The 24,650-nt window shown below is 33.1% G+C and overlaps 1 long non-coding RNA gene across 1 annotated transcript; it reads left to right on the top strand.

The window, feature by feature from the left end:
* Window positions 1-4,115: 4,115 nt before the first annotated feature.
* LOC127852218 (uncharacterized) lies at window positions 4,116-24,379 on the top strand. Its single transcript, XR_008036136.1, has 3 exons — window positions 4,116-4,254; window positions 22,553-22,685; window positions 23,586-24,379. It is a non-coding gene; the product is annotated as an uncharacterized LOC127852218 (long non-coding RNA).
* The last annotated feature ends 271 nt before the right edge of the window (window positions 24,380-24,650 follow it).

The following is a 24,650-nucleotide window of genomic DNA, read 5'->3' as shown; positions in this document are numbered from 1 at the left end:
ATTGTCATCAAATAAACATATGTAAATGTTTCCCATTTTAAAAATTTCACAACGAACAACAAACACTTTTCAGTTGTTAAACATATTTACTAAATGGACATATATGCAGTATTAAACTGTAAAATTTTATGTAAGTATTTTTCACTTGAAGAATCAAACTGATAATGCGATGAAAAGTATGATCGTTGTTTGTGGTTTATTCGTAATAAGTTCTAGAAATTAATCTAGAAAGTTACATAAAATGAACAGTTGAGACGAAGAATTTTGTTATGAAAGAAAGTATGGGTCAAAAGTCCTTCTCTGACATTTGATTAGGTTTCCAGTTTTGCATGCCTTTTATATCCCTGTTCGGTAACTTCCAAGTATTCACACAGAGTTCGTTACAACATCTTAAACTTGCGTCGCGTCAACTCCGATATGTGATTGTGCAATGTACTTGCGCTCCGTTGTTGACACTCGATCCCAGTAATTGGACAAAACCGTCCCGCTTAGGTCACCTAAACAATCATCCGACTCTCCCACTTGATAGTATCTAATACGTGTTCAACAATGCTCTTCGTTATCACTGCAAAAAATTTATATCTAGATCAAGGACCTTCGTCTATAACAAAATGCCTTTAAAAATTAACAAATAGGAAACGTTATCTGTGATTAAAATTGTATATCTGGATCAAGGTACTCTTATGCTTTTTTAAGCCGAGTTTACGTTTGTAATAAAAAGCTATTTTATTATGATTCGGAAAAAAACTTCCCCTTTGACGAATCGAAATGTAACGAAACATTAGTAAAAACATGCACCCTAAAATAACCTTTTTAAATGAAACCTTTACTTACGCTCTGTCAGCATATTCAAAGGATCGTTTACAGGGTGCAGGATCAACGAGGTTCACATGTTGCAGGATCAACGGGGTTCACAGGGATTTACACACGGGCTAGGCAGAATGTAAAAAACCCGTAAAGAACTTTATTTTCGCAAATTTCACAAGTTATAGAAATACATTTGCAAAATTCTTAAGTGCATTAAATACAGTTTTCCTTGCAGTTTGTTCCGATGTCTTAAGATTTCAGAAAAATAACTGAATACGCCTGAAATTGGTGTCAATTTGTCACGTTGCATGCAGTATAACCGTGAACATGAGTGCGTTACACGTAGATTTTTTCGCCAAGAACACAGGTTTATTTAATAAAGTAATTCTGATGTTTTCACATTGCCATAAGCAGCATAAACCACTTTATTTTATGCACTAGTTGAAATCCTTAAGAAAAAATGTTTAAAAAAGTTATTTCAAGAAAGCACCACATAGCGATGTGTTTATATCCATTAACATTCAATTGTGATCCTGCACCATGTTTACACAGTAAGAAACAAAACGTATTTGACAACCCATTATTATGTTTGATGACGCCACACGTTCTGCCTGGTGGACAAAAGACACAGCTTGAAGACTAGTAGTATTATTCCAAGAATAAACATCAAAACTATCACTTCACGAGTCAATACCAGAGCATTGTTCTCCCCACCCCCACCCCCCATCGTCTCTTTCCTTTCGCGCTCAAATACAGCATATGCCTTTTACAAAATGACGTGTTTTAAATGTAAAAAAATATTCAGCAATATACAAAGTGTCAGGAGGGAGGGACGAAGGGAGGGAATGAGGGAGAGATATCAGCCAATAGGTTCATTAAAATAATTACGGTTGATACGGTGTGTGATTTTGAAAGGATTATACATAAGTCAGCTTTATTTGTATCAGCCATTAAGTGGGTTTTTTCCAAAAGGTTGCTTTTCCGGGATACATATATTAGCCCACTGAAAGAAGACGCATCTACTATGCAGCAATGACAGAAAACGTGTTCATAAAATAGGCTACGGCAGTTACAGTGCAAATGTGAATTGCTATAAGCTTACCTGATACTGTGTTTTTAATGGTCATGATCATTATATGAGAATAAGGCATTCCTTCGTCTGCTTAGGATACATATTTATCACCATATAGTCTAATGTTATTGGTATATAATGAGGAATAAAAATACATAAATTAGGAACTAAACATATAAACTATTGGTTTGTAACGCATGATAAGTTAATTGATTTTGAATGGTGAATTATGTGTTGTTTCCATGTGAGTATAGGTCCTTAAAGGGATCTTTTCACGCTTTGGTAAATTGACAAAATTGAAAAAAGTTGTTTCAGATTCGCAAATTTTCGTTTTAGTTATGATATTTGTGAGGAAACAGTAATACTGAACATTTACCATGGTCTAATAGAGCCATTATATGCATCTTTTGACGATTTTAAAACCTAAAAATTATATAGCGTTGCAACGCGAAACGATTGAATAATTTGGAGAGTTCTGTTTTTGTCGTTAAATTTTGTGAAACTACGAAGATTGCTTATATAAGGTATAAAATACGTTCAGCATGTGTACTCGGCGGAATAGCTCCGTAGGCTAAAGCGTTTTTACTTCAGGACTCTGGCAGGACTCCAGGGGTCACTGGTTCGAAACCTGCTCCGGGCAATGTTCTTTTCCTTTTTTTAATTTTATTCTTGATTTTTTACTGGAGCTTTTACGATCCAATGTTTACATTTATCGATATAAAGCATTTAATGAATAAGTTAAAAAGTAAAAATCTGTGAAAAGGCCCCTTTAATGTTATGGTTGTGTGTATTTTGTGTTGTTTGTATGTGTTTGTATATGTCAAGCAGTTCGAAATTGCCATTTCGTCAATCTGTGAACACGTTCATTTATGTACATCGCTCTTGTTCTGAAACATCTATTGACGTTATTAAAGCTACACCTGAATAGAACAGGACGGCACGCGTTATCGCATATTGTCTTCGAGTTTAAGAAACTTAATTTTATCATCTGCCAATTTAGAACCCTTGACGCGCACAAGATAATAACAAATCGAAAACAATACAAGCAATTTTACAAAAATGACTAGAATAAATACAACTTCCAACAGTAGCCTTTATTTACTTGTTGCACGGCCCCTTATCTACCATAAGCGCCGAAATAAGCCTAATGAAAGGGGCAAGTGCATTAATTAAATAATTCATTTTGTCAAAATTGATTTAAAATTGATTGAACGTTTCGATCATTTAGAAGTTGTACATACCAACTTGTTTAGCTAACTTATTGAACAGGTCATGGTCATAGACTGAACAAAAATACACGTAATTTGTGTTATAATAGTAAATAGTTATAGATATATACCGGTATAGGCATGTTAAGCTTAACATCCTGTTGTGATTTGTTGAAATCATCAACTTATGTGTATATTTATTGCAACATTATTTGATTTTTATTCTAGATAATTCATACTATTATGGAATGTCACTGCTTTTTGATTTAATCGAGTAATTGTGCTGCATTTAAATAGATCAATACAGTTTTTAAAGATGTTAATTATTTTGTTCTCGAATATTTTGTTTACATAAATATCGTAGCGGACAGACCCTTTAAAGGGATCTTTTCACGCTTTGGTAAATTGACAAAATTGAAAAAAGTTGTTTCAGATTCGTAAGTTTTCGTTTTAGTTATGATATTTGTGAGGAAACAGTAATACTGAACATTAACCATGCTCTAATATAGCCATTATATGCATCTTTTGACGATTTTAAAACCTAAAAATTATATAGCGTTGCAACGCGAAACGATTGAATAATTTGGAGAGTTCTGTTTTTGTCGTTAAATTTTGTGAAACTACGAAGATTGCTTATATAAGGTATAAAATACGTCAAATATGTGTACTCGGCGGAATAGCTCAGTAGGCTAAAGCGTTTTTACTTCAGGACTCTGGCAGGACTCCAGGGGTCACTGGTTCGAAACCTGCTCCGGGCAATGTTCTTTTCCTTTTTTAATTTTTTTTTCTTGATTTTTTACTGGAGCTTTTACGATCCAATGTTTACATTTATCAATATAAAGCATTTAATGAATAAGTTAAAAAAATGCCAAAATCTGTGAAAAGGCCCCTTTAACATATCTTTATATTGTAAATGTAATAGAATAAATTTGCGTGCATAAGAATAGCTTCACTGATACTCTTTATAATGTATATAATGCGCAAAGTCCGTGTTTTATTTTAAAACGTTTAATCATTGAGCTATGATTGTTTGCTTAATGCAAACCATAACTATGACCTAGTTGGTAACTGTGTTTTGTTATTGAAAAACGAAACTACATTTACTTTCGATTTGATGTTATTTGTTAAACAATATAAGATACGTTGTTGTCAGGATTATTTCCACAGGTAGGAAGTTTTCATTCTGATTAACATCATTTTAGAATGTTGTCCCGACATTAGATCATAGAAATATGTAGAAATGGTCGTTGTTGCTGAATTTCAATAATATATTTAGTCAATTACTTGGTGTAGTACTTATCATGGGCAATTATTCTAACATAACCATGACATATATATAACACAACCACCACTAGCATCATTGTTTATTCAATATCATGGTCTTACATGCCTCAATAGTAAGTATTTTACTGACATTCCTCACTAGTAAGTATTTTACGATAGCTAAAGAAAAACACAGCATCACCACCAGCAACATTATTTAGTCAATAAGTTAGTCCCATATTTCTCAATTTCTTATTTCACAATTTGTTTGCATAACCCGTAAGAGAAAATAACACAACTACAATTGCAATGAAAGCTTTTGTAGTGAATCGGAATTTCACTTCAAATGGTCGGGTTAACAACAACATGTCTTCATATGAAATTATTATTATTATATCGTTAGTTTTATGAATAAAACACAATCATTTTTCTGATCGAAATGTTTCGGATGAATTAAACAACTTATAGATATAAAGATAACTTATAGTGTGCAATAAGCACTGATCTTGGTACACGTTCTTTCTCAGTTAAGAACTTTCAGTTAAAACATTTACTGAATAATTTCCGAATGTGTGTTCCAAAATATAATTATGATTCAGTCTGATTCTTCAAATAGACTTTGTTCCTTAAGATAAACTGGTAAATATATTGTTTAATTGGATACAGAGCAAAACACTTATTTATAATAAAAATTAGCAAGGTAATTTGGTCCTAATGCAAAACGCGCATGCTGTTGTTTATGAGACTTGTTTGTTAGTGGGGATTGGTCAGGGTCTAAGTTGTTATTAATTATTGTAAGGCCAAATGAGAAGACCATGCTCCCGTAGATAAGACAGTTTGCATGTTGCATTAACCCATTGCATTCATCACATCCCTTGTGAAACAAACTATTGCATACATAGATAAACAATCATAATGTCATAACTCACACTCTAACAAGAATATGGTGATATCATTTTGGAGGCTATAATTACAGTCACAATCATCAAGTGGTGTTGTTGGTTATACAACAGTCTCTTTTGCAAACAATATGTTCAAATGTTTATTAGTTTGCAAAAATATGAAACTCGTGTATTGTCTCAATGAAGTCTGTCTTTGAGAATCAAAATGGTTTACAATACTAATATTGGTGTTGGTTTATCATGTTGGAACAGATAATTTAAAGTCGAGAGTCGAAGATCCACATATCCGAATATCGATATAAATTGAGTATCTACTCAAAATATAATTAACTTCGAAACAGTGTACCGGACTGAAAGGTCGACATATCCACCATTCAACGTTTGATGAGTTTTTTAAAAGAGATCATACATATCTAAAATATGAAATTGTTTCGATATTAAGGGCGAGCACAATAGTTTTATGGCAGCGGTTCACATCGTTTATGCTTATGAGGAGGTACGCATTATCTAATACTGGGCTGTCATTTTGTTGTGGGGAAAAGTTGTCGAGTCGACTGCCGAGGTATCCGTCTAGCTCTGAATGAATTGCTGTAGGAATGTGTAATTCTGATTTGCCATTACCAGTATCCTCACGGACGACTTGGATGCTTACTTCCACTAATTCCTCGTACTCACCAGGCCTTACAATTGTCTCAACCATGTTGAGTATTGTACGCAGTTGATCGAATGTTCGTCATGTTCTACTTTTTTATCCACCCCCGTCTGGCAATATATTAGGGTACTAAGTTCAATGTTCGGTAATATGTTGAGCTCCCAGATTTATATAGTAATGGACTTAACAAGCCAAGGCTTGTAAACAAATACGTTCATTTAATTGCATATGTGCATTCGGACGAGTCAGGGTATTTATGTACAGTTTCTTTTTATTTAATGGAATTAATTCAGACATAAAACAATACACGTTTTTAAGAAGAGCACCAAGTAAATTTGTATTTTTCTGGCCCCAACTTTTGGTTTCCTTTATATATCTTCTGCATCTGTAACAGTCATAACGCACGCCACGTGTTTTTTATTCGTGAAATAATTTTGCCTTTGTGCACTTTTCATTCCACTAACTCAACATCAATTTAGTTTAAAGAGTACACGAGGCAACAAACACCATATCAATACATATTTCGCGCCTTATTAAGAACCGTATGGTGCTCACATAGTATATCATCAAAATGTCGGATACTCTGGTGGAAGGGATGTGCAATTCAAGCACTTCAAATTAATAAAAGGAATTGTGCTTTAGAGTTTTCGCGATTTGAACTTCAACAATCGCAAATGACAGTCTTGCAAATAAAATATATATAAATAAACGTTGTATAATTGTCAAGGGCAGACGGATCCAACAGTAATGAATATCGCTTAACTGTTTTTAAGCAAGTTATTGAGTTTCTTTAACGTCGTATCTATATATCCATTTCCATACGTGACAATGAACTGACTGTTATGTAGCAGCGTTACATTGTTGTTGTTTTCTATGACAATACTCTGCAATGTCAGGTTAAGATATTCCTGCGAGTGGCTATATATTTGCTTTTCCTTTACTTTACTCTTATCTGTAACAAAGCACACAACTGGATAGTACAATATTATCAACAACTTCTCAATATTATTGTTGTACTTGATTCAAATACCATGGTATTTAGCCGTGTTTTTTTTGTTTACGCTAAACCAAATGACCATAATGATTTTGCATTTGCATTTTTTTAAACGGCGCATAGTAGATACACAATTTCAATGTTGATCGAATGGTTATTTATGCTACTGTCTGTTGTTCTCGTGGTTACACTGGTCACCTACAAATGCCAGTTTGTAACTCAAATAGCTGTCTAAGTCCTGTTCTTGGCAAACTCTCAGTGGACGAATAACCATTTGTTTGTACATCAAGTCAGTCCACATCGAATAGCACTGGAAGCAGAAAATACAAGGTGAGCAAAAACACATGTTAACATAAACACTGTTGACTTCATCCTATGCTTTCGAACAAAATAGACTCGCATAACCTTACGACTGAATTATACTATGAACTCCAATTGAATATCTGCTGGTAAAAATAACACAATTAAAGTGTATTGTGCAGGCTATTGCTAGTATAACAATTAACACATATCACTGAAATAAATCGTGTTTTAAATAAAATAATATATAGATATCGCTATACTTTCAGTTGGTTCAATCCGTAGCTAAAATCAAGACATTTTTCAATTTGTTCGATTAGAGAAGAAACATGTTTAGTATCTTCCTTCGCCTTCTTTATGAGTTACTTTATTTTATAAACCAGTGTCTTTAAAGTATAACTTGCATTGCATGTCCTCTACATTAAACCTGATGCCGTAGAAGTAGAATGTAGGTTAGATAAGTATGACGCGTTTAAAACAGTCACCGCACTATTTATATAAAAACAGCTGTGTTTAAAGCTCAGCTCTTGCTTGGTCTGTTTCTATCCGGTTTAATAGTTTAACTAAAATACTTATCGGTTAACCGTAACAATCACGATAACTTCCGTATAGCCTATTTCAATTTGAATACAATTGAAGCGTGATCTTCCAGACGAGGTCACTTGTACCCAATTCACATGATTAAATCGTTGTTTCAGGATTATTTTTTTTTTTAATATTACAAATGCTATGTTCATGCAACATTCAGAAAACAAGATATCAATGAAATCATACCCACTTGGCTGATGCGGCGCAGCGCTTCTCTATGTTGACCTTTGACATTTCTTGTACAGTAATACTAATCCTACAACCAGGATGAAGGCGATCGTTGCTAGCGTAAGCAAGATGACAACCGTCTCAGGCACCATCTCGAAGATTTACTTTTCTAAAATATTTATAAAAAAACGTGGTGTAAGTATCTTACGAATTATACAAATCCATCCGTCAAAAAGCGTATGCATTATTTGCATTAAATGTTTTAAATCCATTTTCAATATTCATAAGCTTATAATACACATAAAACACATATTTTCATGTGTTAAAAATACCACTGTCTTACGCAGTAATATCATTAGTCTTATGCGTTTAAGATTTGTACCGCATGTTACCTGATTGAAAGCCTACCGCGAAATGAATATCGTACGCTTAAAGCTGACTCAACCTACCTATATATGAAAGCCAATACAAATATGTTTATAAATAATACTCAGTTACGGTGGAATACCTTAAGCGAGTTTATGTTTGCTTTATGCAATATTGCATTTTACTGTGGTCAATGGAAGCACTAAACAACTATGTGTTAAGCCGGGGTTAAGCATAACCAGCAGTTTGCAAAGAGTAACTCATGCCTCAAATTAATAGTATTATTGCAAAACATTCGATTACGTCAATACTAGTCTGTCTGAATATATAGATGTTAACTGGACCGAATGACCTCCGCAATAAGCAAGGAAATACTTTTGCAAAGTAGACGACTCGTACAGCAATATATGCATGTTTAACAAAATTAATAACGCATTAATAAACTTGGTTGACACTAGCAGTTGATAACTTACCAGATGGAATGATAATCATATCAGACCTCACTATTGTGTGAAACTTGTTTGATCTAGTGACTTCATATTTGTATTGAATGCGCAGACATAAAGTTAATGATGGTCGTATGATGTTCAATGGACGTTGTCGGCTTGTACCGCTTTTGACAACAGTCTGTCATACCGACCAAGGACACAACGATCAGTGTACACCCGAACCGCTTTGTTTAAGTATAAATTTAATCGCAATTAATGCTTGTTCTTGTTTAACAAACACACTGGTTTCGCTAGTGTTAAAAACAGCGGCTGTGATATTGTGATACAAATGTAGACACTGCCGATTTTCTCGAACGAATATAAACACGTGCGTTTTGGATGTCACTAAGGTTAGAAAACCGTGCAAAATGTTTCATAGGTCCTAGTGTGACCCAAAAGCAATCTTCACCTTCTGACGTTTCTCCTTTACTTCTTCCAATAGGTCTACTTGACCATTTTCCAAAGACTGCTGAAAACAACAATGTGTATTCCTCAGCATTAAATAGTGATTATCAATTCAGAACAATAACAAATTACTATCATACAGATCAATCAGATTGTATTATTATATAATTTTGATCAGTATATATTGCTTTTTAAGCTTTAGAAAGACGTATGTGCAACCGAAGCTTCCTTTTAGTGTAGTTAAGGCAAGTATGGTTCTAATTTATAACATTAATGCATCTTCAACTGAAAGTTGATAAAGTTTCAAGTGTTTAGTACATTCTTACATTTTAGTATACATTTTGTAATTAAAACGCCTTTACTCTGTTTTTGAACGAAATATTCTTATATGATAGCACACCTATGTGAAATAATATTTTTCCCCACGGAACTTATTATTAATGCAAATAAGTTCATACATGTTCATGACCGTACAGCTTTGTCAATATCAATTACCTAAATAGATATTGCATTTTTTCCGACACGCTGCATTCTCATGAGAAAGTAAACCAGTGTACAATCTTGTTTATTTTCTTTTGTGAATTCAGCACATATGCAAATTAATTCATACATTTTCAGGACCATACAACTTTTTGTGTTACAATTTTTCCATATAAAGTCATAGTTCTGCGTGAATCACGACGTTGTCGGCTAGTACTCGTCGATAAATGACATACTTGTTAAATGCTGGGACCTTCTTCGAAGATATAGCCTCATCCGACGATTCGTACGTTATTGGATTGAATCCGCCCCTTCTTTCAACAAGTGTGTTGAAAATGCAGCTTATATAACCTTTGTGTTGTAGTTATCGGTATTATATGTTGCCAACTTATTTTGATGCGTCATCTAAATTTGTTTTATTACATTAAGTATGACATAATTTTGCCATGTAATTTACTTGAATGACATGTACAATATTTTAAAACAAATAAATAGCCCCGAATTTGGGCCGATATAGACCCTTCTTAGATTTATTTGATAAACATATAGTAATACACATTGATTTATAATTGTACAAAATATTACAGATAAACATACGCTTGCTTTTATATAAACATACAGTACTTTTTTCATCTTTTTTCTGTCGTTCTTGTTATTAGAACATGATCACCGTGGCGACCTACATGATTATTTATGCTCTAGCCAATTGTTAACAAACATGTAAAATATTTGAGTTATATTTGCAACCTCCCCATTACAACATCGTAAAATACCTGTAAATCTGCGCAAAAAGAACGGCAAACCTAAGTTAACAGTATTATTATCAAATCGCTATTTGAATTTTAACATACATATCGTTATAAATGTGAAGGTGTTTATATCGAAATGAGTGCATTTATTAATAGTGACCGAAATATTTAGAGTTTTCTAAATTTATACTTCTTACAGCATTGCTCTAGTTTAAAGGCATGTGACGTATGTCTTCCCTAAACAATTTAACCTGCCATGTGAATAGCCTTGTTCGTGCTATCAGGTTTATATGATCGTCTTAACTATCTATTGGAAAATGATATGATTTGGACTGCTTATTCATAGTTGTAATGAATCACGTACTTTGTTAAATAAACGCACTTCTGAGTACACGTAGATCTTCATGGGTATGTTGACAATGGCTAATAGTACCAACATATCATTCTGCATTTCATGACGAATTATAATTATATTTATATTTAAAGCTGCTCACCAAAGAAAATCGGATAAAATTATGTCATAGTTTTTTATTATATGAGACGCAGCAAAATACCTTTCTTAACGTTATGTCCAATCATTTTTAATATATTCATATACATAAGCACTACATCGCAAAAAATGGAAGCAGTAAAAAAAATATGCGTTTAATAATCAAATTACAACTCATTTGAATAGTTCTTACCATAATAATTGTTTGCAATAGATCGTTAACTGCTCCTCATATCAAACTCATATCACACAACTACATTAAGGTCATTTACAAAGACATTAATATCAACGCCAGGTATATTGCTCTTACCTTTTGTACTAGATGAACACAAAGATCAGTGTGTAAGGTCGAGGTTTTCATCACATCAAACGTGTGTCTGAATGACTGAATTACACCTTTCCAAAATATTCTGTTCCAAAATACAACTGACCCTTTTTCTGGCCTCTCCGATTAACCGACGCAGAAACCTGTGTCATTGACATTTCACCCGAATATTTTATTTGAATTCAATACGTTTTAATATACGTTTATAATGTTAACGTGATTGTCAAATTTACATATACAATTTAAGTTTACAGTCTCTAAAAATATGTACAGTTTAAACTCGTAACCTTGAAGACGCAATAGGTCGCAAAAAATTTCGTTAAAACCGCACAGTCAGTGGTGCGTATCAAATAATTATCCTCGTCATAATAAACCACGTGAAAGTTATCCATGGCAATCTAATCGAATGTTTATCATTTATGCTTTAATTGTTTATTTTCCTTAAATAATTTAACTATTGACCGTAAACGGTGTACGGGAGCCCGTATACAAAGATGGCATGTCATTCTGTTGTGGAGAAATGTTATTCAGACGACCGTCGCGAAAATCTTCTACGTCAGATTGAATTGCTGGGTCATTCTGTGAATCTGTATCCCCATTCCCGGTGGTCTCACGGGAGACATTATCGGTTGCTTCGATCACGGACTCACTAGGCCTGACAATTGACTCATCCACGGGTTGGGCGAGTTCTGACTGTGTTTCTGAATATGGTCCTGAGGTCGTCGAATGCTCGCCAGGATCTTCTTCGTTAATTGTTCCAACTTGTCTGAAAAATATTAGCTCACACATTTTTATTTTGTTTAAATGGTAAGGTACCAGAAATAAATTATCGGTGATTAAACTGGCTTTTGTACAAATAATATCATTTAAGTGAATATATTATTTTTTAATGTAGTTATAATAGTAGTTCAATATGAATTCGGTACTCAACCTATCGCTTCTCTATAAAATAAATGTCAACTCTGATATCCATGTTTTCCGCATGAACATTTACATTTTGACAAAAGATTTGATGTCTAATAACTTTAAATGTTATCCAAAAATCCTGTGACTTAAGATCGTTTTTTGTATACACGTCAGATACATTTAAAGGGAATTGATTACCACTGAGTTCAAATAACACAAATTACTTACTGGTACCTGCGATATTTACAGCGAACCCACAACACTAATACCGGAACAATCATACAAAGGGCAACAAGCGTAGTAAGAAAAAGCGCCAAGTATAGTTGCACTTTTCTGTTCGCATCTTTCACTCTTCTTGCATTATCTACTGCACCTGTAACAATAATTACGTTCCATGCTTGAGATTTGTTTAAATAATTTAGCTTTTTTTGCATTTTGACTTTAGTAAATTATAGATTTTAATTACAGTTTACAGGACAATCCACGATATATTTTACCACTTGAAACTCAATGTAAACGTGTGTATAAGACTCTCGATACACGTGTCGTAAAATTGTTTACATAGTATTTCATACAAATAGTGGGTATTCTGGCGGAAGTGGATTTGAATTCACGCAGATTTTATCCAACTAAGACAGTTGAGTTGGTATATAAATTGTATACAAAACCCACCGCATTAATAGCTTACGCGAAGCCATGCATCCACAACTGCGCACAGCGGTTTGGTAAAGTAAATATATCTGAATAAGAATTAACTATCTATCATAGAAAGAAGGACACATGTCGATATTGGTAATTTAAAAGTTTTAAATACCATTTACGTTGTTTTGTTTAAATTTTTAAAGCACGTTATTTGAGTTTCGTTAACGTCGTCTCTTAATATCCTAACTATGCAATAAATAATAATGATAAACTTACTGTTATAAAAAAGCGTTATATTGTTGTCTTTTTCTTTTACGAGATTCTGCCATGTCATGTTCATAGCTACCTGCGACTGGTTCCATATTTGCTTTTCATTCTCTTTAGCCTTGTCTGTAACAGAATACAAACCTTCAAAGAACACTATAACCAACAATTTCTAAATATTTGCACTTGCTATGCATTCCAAGGCATTCAACAGCGTTCTTTTGAATCTTGGCTTATTATCTTGGTGATTTCGTATACAAGTTGTTATAAACGGCTACAATTATGAAAACTATTTCAACGATGAAGATAATTTTAATCAATAACAAGAATTTGTACCTATGCAATACAAGACGCAGCCCAGTCTGCTATTTACGGGGTCACAGGGGTCACCGACCAACGCCAGCATGTCACACGAGTAGCAGTCCGAGTCCTGCTCTGAACGAATTTCCGGTGGACGAATACAGGATTCGTACCCAACATTTTCACACCATGTCGTTCCACATCGGATAGCAGCCGGAGCAGAAAATGTCAACTGAAAATAGCATGCTAATGTTAACACTGTAAACTTCATGACTTCGACTCAAAAAGACAAGCAAAGTACTATATACTTAATAACACCAAAAATCCTTTGAAAACTTCTGCTTGTTAAAATAACATAAATGATGTCATCGTTATTTTGTATTAAAAGTCATTAAAAGTTGTTTAATTTTACTAAAATAAATAACGTTGTAAAAAAAATACTAACGTTGACATTAATAAATTGTCATAAAAGCTTAAACATATCATTTCAATGTCAATCAAAACAGAAACTAGCCATAAACAAAACACGCTGTTCTGTAATTGGAATTCCCAAAGGCGTTTTCGCTATTATATCAATAGGTGTATTCCGTAGCAACAAGGTACAACAAATAAAACTATATGTTTTAAGATAGCAATAATTATGTGTTTAAGCGCTTTCAAACCGGGATAATTACCTTATGTCTTTATATAAAGGAGAATGTAGAATACTTGTATATGGGCAATACAAGCAGACACACACAGAGTGTGTAAATCCCAACGGAGTTTCCATCTTTTTGAATCTCCAAATTGCAGCAGTCATTCAAAACCTTTCAATTACATAGCTCCGATCCAGTGAGGAAGTATTGCTGTGTTGTGGATTTTTCAAGCACTTTGTATCATTTTAATTTATGAGCAGATATGTTTAAATAATTCTATCAATAACCGTTTTAATAGTTGAAATCGTACATTATAGGTAAATAAAGGCATGTTGTATTTGCGTTGGATCTACATTTTAGATATACCGCTCTTAATAGCTCTCCTTCATTTATAAACTCACCAGTGCGTAAAGATTTCATTGTGAGCTATTGTGTTAGTCTATTTCCGGCATCGTCCGTCTTGTGTCGTTTGTCGTCCAGCTTTAAGTTTTATCTCGTGCCGAGTTTGAATCTGGATCACGTGCATTTACAAACTTGGTAACCAAGTCAAATCTAAGAGAAAAACCGTGCATGGTCAGAATATTTGTCTTGTCATTATCGGTTTAGTTTATGTCATGTTCATCAAAAACTAGGTCACGGAGTCGATTCTAAGAACAAACCTTGTTAACACACTAGTAATTATATTTCTGCCTGAATCATGATGAAAGTTTATTTGAATGTATTTCTCTACAATATCTGAGCAGAGTTCGAAAAGGGATGACGTGGTTGGAAAAAGGGTCACCATATAAATCTAAGCTCAACATTGTAACCACTCTAGACGTCACATGTATGACTCAATATAAGAACGTTGAAAAGTGTCAGTGTAATACTCTTAGGTATACCTCACTTGTTTCCTTACGAATTGTAGATCGTGTAGTCTATCCATTTCACGGAGCTCCTGTTAATCGCGTCTCTTAAAAATACTTGCATTACACTGTTTTAAAATTAAGTGCATTTGTATATTTTTTTCAAAAGTTGGTGATACAAGCACACTATATTATTAAGTGTACTTAACACCGGATGATAAGTGCCTCGTTTATACATAAATGTGTACTTATAACTGTGTGGAACTACGTGCGTACCTGGTTTCAAGAACAAACAAAGGTCGGCTTATGCGATCGCCTCATTTGATAATTTATTTTGTAAGTGACGCTTTCAGTAGCTTCAATGAACCAATGCATACTTTCTCTCAAAAGCCGTTTTGATGCTGTCTGTGTAATATGCACACTCGCTCTGACAAGCAAGTGTTTTGCTGTTGGTAAATAATGTTATTCAATTTAATATGTAATAATACCTCCCACTCCACATGTATGTTATGATAGTATTGTCTTAACACTTGGTACGTTTATGACACATATTTGACATTATCAGTTCCAATAACAATCATATATTTTTTCTCTTGAGACATGCAATTTGTATATATTTCATGACTTGATTCCAATGTATGTGTATTTCAAATAGTTTATTTCCTGAAATACCTTGGGCTGAATAACTTTACAACTTTGTGTCCAAAAAAATAAGCATACCTTGGTAAGAACGCTTATTTTGGGCAAGAAGCAGTATTGCTTTTCATTTTGGATACCTACATGTCTCTAACAGTGGTCACACTTTGGCCCACAAGCCACTTTGCTTTATTTGCATCTTCTTGAATACATTCATCTTAACGTAAATATAACAATACAAATCATACTGTTTAAAGGGTAAAAACGTTTTATCATGTCATATAACTTTATAGATTATTATATTGAACAAAAAGAGGTAATTTTTTTATGTCCCCCAGTCTATACTGGGGGACATATTGTTTTTGCCCTGTTTGTGTGTGTGTTGGTTTGTTTGCGTAAAACTTTAGCATTGGCCATAACTTTTGCAATATTGACGATAGCAACTTGATATTTGACATGCATGTGTATCTCATGAAGCTGCACATTTTGAGTGATTAAACAGGTCTAGGTCAAGGTCATCCTTCAAGGTCAAAGGTCATATATATATGGGGGACACAAACACATCTTATGATATTTCTAAGGCATTGTTTCGTGTAGTATTTCAAATTAAATATGTGCACAATGAAAATATTGATGAAGCCCAATGCAAATTGGCTTCATTGTTTCTTGCTTTTTATGACACGGCATAAAAACATGTCGAATACCGCCGCGACATCAATAACAACAACAACATGACCATGCTTGATTCATATTAAATATCATATCATTTTCTGGTGATGTTTCGAATAAATATGATTGGCAAACGGTATTAATAATAAAAACTGTATTTTTGAAAGCCATATGTATCTCTAGTAGTATGTTGTTTATTGGGTTTTCGAAATCAAAGAACCTTTTAATGTTGCTAAACGCAAAAGGTTAATAGGTTTCTCAAATAATTGTATTTACTACTAATAGCTGCTTCAACACAATATTTAGTTGTGTTGCCATAAAGTCGCAGATTTAATTTCTTCATTCCAGCAGAATATTTTAATCGGAGCTTTTTTGAATGGCAACATCATATACAGATTTCTTCACACTTATGGCATATCTAATTTAAGGCATACATGTTTACATTGACTGCTTGTGTGGAGTGATAATCCGATAGCACTTACCCAATCTTGAACCGCTCAATGTTATGAAGGTTAAAGGTGTGAATAATATCAATAACATACATTTGATATAAACCATTTTATTTGTAAAAGGAAAAACCAATGGGGTTATTAATGTTTACAAAATGTTGTATTGATTACATAAATGAAACACTATATAACTTTAAATAATAGTTTCACTTTTCAGAACGATATTAACAAGATAAGTCTGATTGTCATTTAAAATAACCTTGTATAATCGGTTTGCTCTATTGATAATACATACGTGTCACGTTGTCACTCAGTGCGAACGGAATAAGTTTGAAGTCCTTTAAGCGCTATGCAGGCGACCATGCACACATTGCACTTGGTAATTGTGTGCATAAAAGTTCCTTTAAAAAGCATATGTGCAAATTCCGATATTGATGTAATATGGGGAAACGTGCCGATGCTAAATAATAGGCGGACAGTTTACGCGTATATGTATGAGATTATATTTCTGTTTGAAAACAATGGGATGTTTAACCTACCCAGTATAGTCGATTTATAAACAACTTTCTAGTTGTCAGTTTGAAGACATCTTTAATAGTTCCCTAATATGACACCAATACAAAAGGTTTTAGATAGTTATGCCTGCTAAGTAAAATATATATTGGTAAGTTATTTCCCTTTTTAACTCTTATCTCTGAATTATGCTATATCAAACAGCAACTTGACAAAATCATGCGTATGTCAAAGAATGACAATTATTAACAAAGTTCAAAAAATATAACACAATCCCATTCTGTATAACCCCATAGATTTGCGAAAAGAGTACTCAACAGAAAAGCAAACACAGAAGAAAACTATTTTATAAACGTATACATATGTTTATGTTGTTTGTTCTTTATTTAGTGCAGGTCACATCTGCATCAACACTGAAACCTCAACATTTAAATTAAACTACTCATCAATAAATTTGTGTGGCCTACTAAAAATATGTAATGGCGTTTTTAAACGATTATTTGCGACTTATCTTTACTTTATGTAACAATACAATTTTGTATAATGCTGTATTTGAAGCTTTTTACACATTTAACTGCTAATAAAAATGTGGCGCTTTGTGTCACCCCATTATGTTGTTTATATCAACCATTGTGTTTTATAATATATATTTATTTACCATCAGCTTTTAGACAAAATATTTATATGAATACAAATTAGGTGACCTTCTTAGTATAGTAGTATCAATTGGCGTTGTGTTTGGCAAGAACGTAGTTTAAACTATATTTTGCTACTTAGTTGCAATAATGTCATACACAAAATGAGTATTTAACATATAGCTCATACAAAGTGCAAGCTGTACTTTAATCATCGTTCCACGGAATATTGCTTTCATTATCGTTCACCGAACATTTAACATTACATACCTAGTGCGAGCATGGAGTCCCATTGTTATATTTATCAGTAGTTCTATTTTTAGACATAGGGCATTTCTTCGTCTACTATTTCCTTCCGCCTTCGTTCATGTCCGCTAACTGGTTCACCGCAATCACAAAGGCGTAGTGTTTACTAAAAAAGTAAATATGAGAAGTTAGTTTCCGGTTTAAAAACATTTGATTTTAGCTCGTGGATCAGCAGACTTCGTCGTTCGTGTCCGTACTGACCATCAAAACCAGAACATATGTACTATCTTCGGCCCCATGTCCTGTAAGAAGTTTATGTGTTTCGCATGGGTTGTATGGTTTGGTATGGAGTATATTCTTAAACATATTGAACACATCTGAGTGGATATATGCACTTGCAGATAGTATTATATACGAAATAAATAGTAATGCTTTATTTACTATTCAAATATATAGAGGGAAAATAATAAAACAAATATTAAATGTTTTTGAAATGTCATGTTTTATAACATTTAATAAAAAGACTATTCGAAAAAATGCCAGACTAGTCTATAAATATGTATTACGTTTGCTCAAACATACGCGGGAGAGCCGATGATAGAATTGAATCACAGGAAATAATAAAGGACGAAATCAGACACATGCTCGATGACTCAGATGCACTTACTGGTTAAGTTGTCAAACAGACTATTGTGTGAAAAAAGCCAACTAAATAGCAGCTATTTAGGACGTATCAAATATCAACGTCTATTCTTGCTTTATTGAGTAGGTCATTGTAAAATTAACTAGATAAGTGCAGAAATATAACTCGAGCAGAGTAATTAAACACCCGCAATAGTAATTAGGTTATTTATATGTTTACCTAGTTACATTTCAAACAATTTAATATAGTTCTGCCGTTCTTCATTAACCCAGTTATGATGCAATATTTCATTTTTATTCAGTTTTAGAAAAGCTTAAATTAAACTCAAAATGCACGTTCTGGTGCAACCCGTTCAGTTAGTTTCAACATTCCTAACAGCATATATCATACGCGATAATATAGAATTAAGAAGTCGGTAAAACTTTCCTTATTGAATTCATACATGTCGAACCTTTGTGTTAATTAATACATCGCATTTTTGTGCATACACGTTATGAATTAAGTGGTGTAGACTGCTATAAAACCGTGCATGTTTTTTTTCTGCACGTGGTGTCTTGCATGCAAAAACTATGTACTTTACTATAATAATGTCGACTCGCCCTAATGATGGGTCATTGGCAATTATGCATTTATATTGTATACCTTGTCAGAATTATTTACAGACTTTAACAGCAAACTGAAACATAAAGCTACGTACACACATTATTATGATTATAATAAAAACAGCTAAAACTGGTATATAATGCATATTATCGTATTACAGCATGATGCTTATTAAGCATTCAACATAATAAATTTAATTTGTATGCATGGTAGTTTCCTACCTCTAATTATTATGATACAGGAAGCGTTAGATATCGATGGACATTCAAGACCGATTCGAAAACTTTAACAAAAAGTAATGCATCCCAAAATAAATAGTAAATGATGATCGTGATAGTACACATCGGTAGCATCAATCTTTGTGACATTTTCTCGAGATGTTCTCAATATTGTTCATAATATGAAATATTGCAAAATGATAATGGTTGTCAGAGTTGTCCACAGACCCATTCAAGTAGATTGGTAATGTCTTTAAACAAAGACAGTCGTGGGTGGGACAGTTTTGCAATACGGACAAATATCAATCTGCAGGACACGGTCTTTCATCCTGTCGTTGCTGTGTTATCATTTCATACTCCTCCCTTTTGAATATACATTACATACATATTATATCATGTTCATAATATACACGTGACATAGGAATACAATAAGCTAATAAAAAAATAACAAACTATTTCGTTGTTTTATGCACGTAAACATCAGTATTTAAACTTCGAATGTGTGATGCTTTGAATATCACACACTGAAGCATTTAATTAAACAGAATGGAAATATGGCCTACCTGTACACGAGCTCAATTCAGTCATGAGTACTGTTCACCTTCCGACAACAAGTATGATGTATGCAGACGACGCAAGACATAAAAAACCCATCACTCCAAACACCATTGCCAAGACTATGTATTTTTCCATTTAATTAGTTTAAAGCAATGTGTGTGTATGTCCTTATCGTGCAATGATGATCGGTTTCCCTAATTTGAACAATATAGAGCGCCCGCAACCTGATTGTATGAAAACCATATGATCGTTATTCATGCAAATAACTTGTTCCCACAACGGACAACCTACTGTAGTACATCTTAATTCGAACATTTATGTAAATGTGTGAACATCGTCAAACTGTTAATTAATGAAATGAACACATGGGGCGTGTTCGTAATCTCACAGTTCATAAGCTGCACATATTGACAAAATGAAACATTAAAATGCCGTTCTGTATGTTTTCCGATAACCTTTTACAACGTAACAAATATTATCAAGATTGCCGTGCGATTATCAGAAATTCGATTGATACTTGAGCTTTGTAGGTGTCCTATCTTGAATACGTAGGTGTCGGTTACTTTCGATTAATTGGGAAGCTAATACTTCAAGCAATAAGGGGACCATACATTTAATGTAAATGTTAAAGTTTTGAAAGACATGCCTTACTCGTTTGGCGCTTTTAATCTGTTAACCACGATTTAGCGAATCCTTATCATAGACTCGATGTCTGTTAAATCATATTTATGGTTGTACAGAATAATGTACGATAAACTTTATCTTGTCAGCAATTACGAAAGGCCGTCTGCGCGGGTTTGTTGATAAACTTCCTTTATTTTATTAAAATATCCTGCGACATTTTATGACACAAAAATTATAGTGTCATATTGTATTTCAAAGAGTTTATGAAAGGAACTTCCAGTTATTTGTTAAATTGACTTATAATCAGTTTGAAAAAATACAATATGCGACACTGCAGCATACTTTTAAACTGTGTGTACAATCCTTTATGGTATTTCCTTTTGAAAAACCAACAGATCATTAATCAATGTATGCAGTGTAATTTTTATTCAATGAAATAAACAAACTTCTAATATATTTGTAAACATTGCTTTAGGCAATATATTCTTTTCAAAATCATATCTTAACATGAAAACGAATTGCAAAATGAAAAATGAACCTTGTCAAATGTATTTGGTTAAAAATATCGATTCTTTGGATAATGTTTGTAACTTGTACAACACTACACTTTTTTAAATCAATGAGCTGGACTTTTAGTTTACCCTAAGCTTGGTCGAAAAGTGTTTACCTTTGCGAAACAACGTACATATTATTGAACTTTTAACCGGGTAATAAGCTAATCTAAACGAAATACTTTTATTTAAAATGGTGCAATTGATACGCATAGGGTTGACAAAGTGGAAGATAATCGTTTCCGAATATTGATTTAAGAGCAATATTTAGTCCAATTGTCAATACATTAAAATTTAAATAGTACGATAAACTGAAACGTCGACATATTCAACAATTCAGTTTTTGGGCAGTTTTTGAACCAAAACAAATAACAGTCTTATATAAGTTATTAAAAAAATAATTTATAATTTCAAGTATGCTTTGACCTTTTGGTGCGTGTATTAGACATTAGTTGCAACGGTTAAAACCATTTATGTTTACAAGGAGGAACACATTGTCTATTCATTTCTACGACCCGTTGAACGAGATCCGGTATATATTATTGGACTGTTATTCTGGTATGGTAAAACGTTGTAAAGTCGACCGACGCGACCTTTTCACAGTAACCTCGCATTGAAGCATTACACAAGACTCGCATATCGATAAATTGAATAAAGCGAAAACCACACCGTAAAATAAAGGACGATAAAAACAACATACATTGCATCATGATTGCTGAAGAGTAATAATGCATGAATGAAAGTCGTTAATTTTAACTGACATTAATTCATTTTCAAATAAAGTATTCATGATGGCATTTGTAACGTTTTATTAAAGAGTATGCGTATACTTTAACAAAGCACAAAGAAAATAACCATGACAAAACACGAAATTGGAAGTCCACATAATTTTTCTTTTTACGGTGTACTTCGGCTTAGAGGACTGGGACAGTCATGTAAAATATCGAATATAATATATATTTTTTATAAACAACTGGTAGCAGGATGAGTTGCAGAGAATTGGTCAGTTACCACATTTTAACTAACTTTCTTTATCTGTTAATTCTTTTCAGCTCAATTCCACAGTGAAAAATGCCCATAATTTCACTTTAATAGGGTCATGAATATTATTCTCAATATACTATTGAAGTTATATTGAAACAAGACATGTCTGATTAACTTGTATCAATGAAATATAATGTAAAAACATAAGCAACTATATTCAATTTATTATATTTATATGTGTTCAGTATTTTAAAATGTACATTCAAACTTATTAGTTTAAATGCAAAAGACGAAGTTGAATTAGAAGGGAAATTAGTTAATTCCTCATGTAGATTACTGTCGTGTAGTATTTATTATGAAATTCTAAACTACAGAAAGCTGACGTGTGAGGACCAATATCTGAAGATCCCCACATCTGGTCGATATCCTCATCAGTGACTCTGCTTCCCGCGAGCGGTTACCTATGCCCGGAGTAAACAACGTGAAGTCAAAATTGTCATAGCCAAGGTATGCATAATGCCACAGTTTGTGCACTTCATTTTTTGTATCTAAAGAAAGCTAACATCTAAGCATGTGCTAAAACTGACTGACCGGAAATAGTTCGTTTGTACCAGAAAACGGCATCGATGTCAAAGGACATTCTTGTACACTTAAATGGACCTTTTCACGTATTGGTAAATTAACAAAATTATTTTAAAAAGTTTCAGATTCGCACATGTTTGTTGTAGTTATGATATTTATGAGGAAACTGTAATACTGAACAATAACCATGCTCTAAAATATTAATTAAATGCATCTGTTGTTGATTTTAAAACCTGAAAATTATAAAGGGTTGCAACGCCAAACGATTGAATAATTTGGAGAGTTCTGTTGTTGTCGTTATATATTGTGACACTAAGAGGATTGCTTATATAAAGTATGACATACATCGTCCTTTTATGAGCACGGATGGCCGAGTGGTCTAAGCGTAAGACTGTTACTCCAGGGGTCAGTGGTTGGAGTCCTGTTTAGGGTTGTTACTTTTTTCTGTCTTTAATTTTATTCTTGTTTATTATTGGAGCTTTTAGATCCAATGTTTACATTTATCATTATAAATCATTTAATGACAAACTTCAATACATGGTAAAAACTGTGAAAAGGTCTCTTAAACCAAAACAAGTAAACCGGTTGTGTTGAAAATTATTTCTGCATTATATATACATATTTGTGACACAAAAGCATTGATTGAAATCTAAAAAGACACAATTGCTAGCGTAAGAAAAATATATATATTACAGTAGTGTGTTGTCAAAACATTTGTTTTAATAAAATTTACACCCAAACATATATGTATGGTTTAGATTTGTATTGATGGATCTATAAACTGCGATTTACTGTTTCTTAAAACGTTCCTTTTTCGCATTGAAGGTTTCCCGTGTGAGTGGGATCTCTGTTTCTGTGGCCGATATGGTGCCTTGTGGTAGCAGTGACGACTTAAAAAAACCTGTCTACGCTGCTCAGGACTCATCTCAATTAACTTGGTTCATAGAAAGAACCCTCTGAGTGTGTTAGACAGACAATGGGTTCACATAGGGATATAACTGATCGATCTCAATTCCATTGATATATTTACCCTCGCCTTCTTTAGAAAGAACAAGTGAATTAATTGATGCCAGCCATTGTTTTATTGGCAATGTTTTGCAATGCAGTAATGAATTATTGATTTTGGTCTATGTTAATATCCCTAAAATTCATTAGTTTTGTAAAATGTATTACTAAGTGTTAACTGATTTTTTATTTCAATTTGAGGAATGTTCTCATATTTAGGTTAAATGGAATTACTTAATTCAGTGTCAAATAGAAATATCATTATTGCATCAAACCAAACCATTACGTGACATTCGTCATGTGAGATGTTATCATTTGCGTATAAACAGTCGTTTCAGTGACTTCTTCAAAATCGATCATCTGCTAGTGTGAAATACAAAATTGAAACTAAATGTAATCAGTCATTTTGCTCTTTGATTGAGTATAGCTTTTATCAATATTTCATATACTAGTTAATGAATGTAAACTTGTTAAATAATAGCATATGCTTGTTTTTACATTTTATATTTTCACATAATATAAAATATTTATTGCAAACATTTTTTCACACACATTTTATTGGAAATGATTAGTTATTATCAAACGTTGTAATAATATATTTATTGAAATAAACTTCAATTCGGGACAGTTCTCTTTTTCAAGTTTAATAAAACTCTGGTTTATAATTATTGATCAACGCCGTTGAAGTACGTAGTTTAAACAGGTGAATTCAGTAAACAACAAGAGATTAAATAGATTGTTTAAGAATATTGGTTCATGACTCTCGCTGAAATGAGATGTACCGTATCCGTATTACGAACACCCGTAATGGCTCCATTGTTAGGTAAAATGTCGTGATAAATATCCAAGTGATATAGAGGATATTTGTTGGATTCGGTGGATTAT

This window comes from Dreissena polymorpha, chromosome 12, assembly GCF_020536995.1.
Source record: "Dreissena polymorpha isolate Duluth1 chromosome 12, UMN_Dpol_1.0, whole genome shotgun sequence".
Classification (NCBI taxonomy): domain Eukaryota; kingdom Metazoa; phylum Mollusca; class Bivalvia; order Myida; family Dreissenidae; genus Dreissena; species Dreissena polymorpha.
Note: the sequence above shows the minus strand (reverse complement) of the source record. Positions and strands in the feature narration are given on the sequence as shown.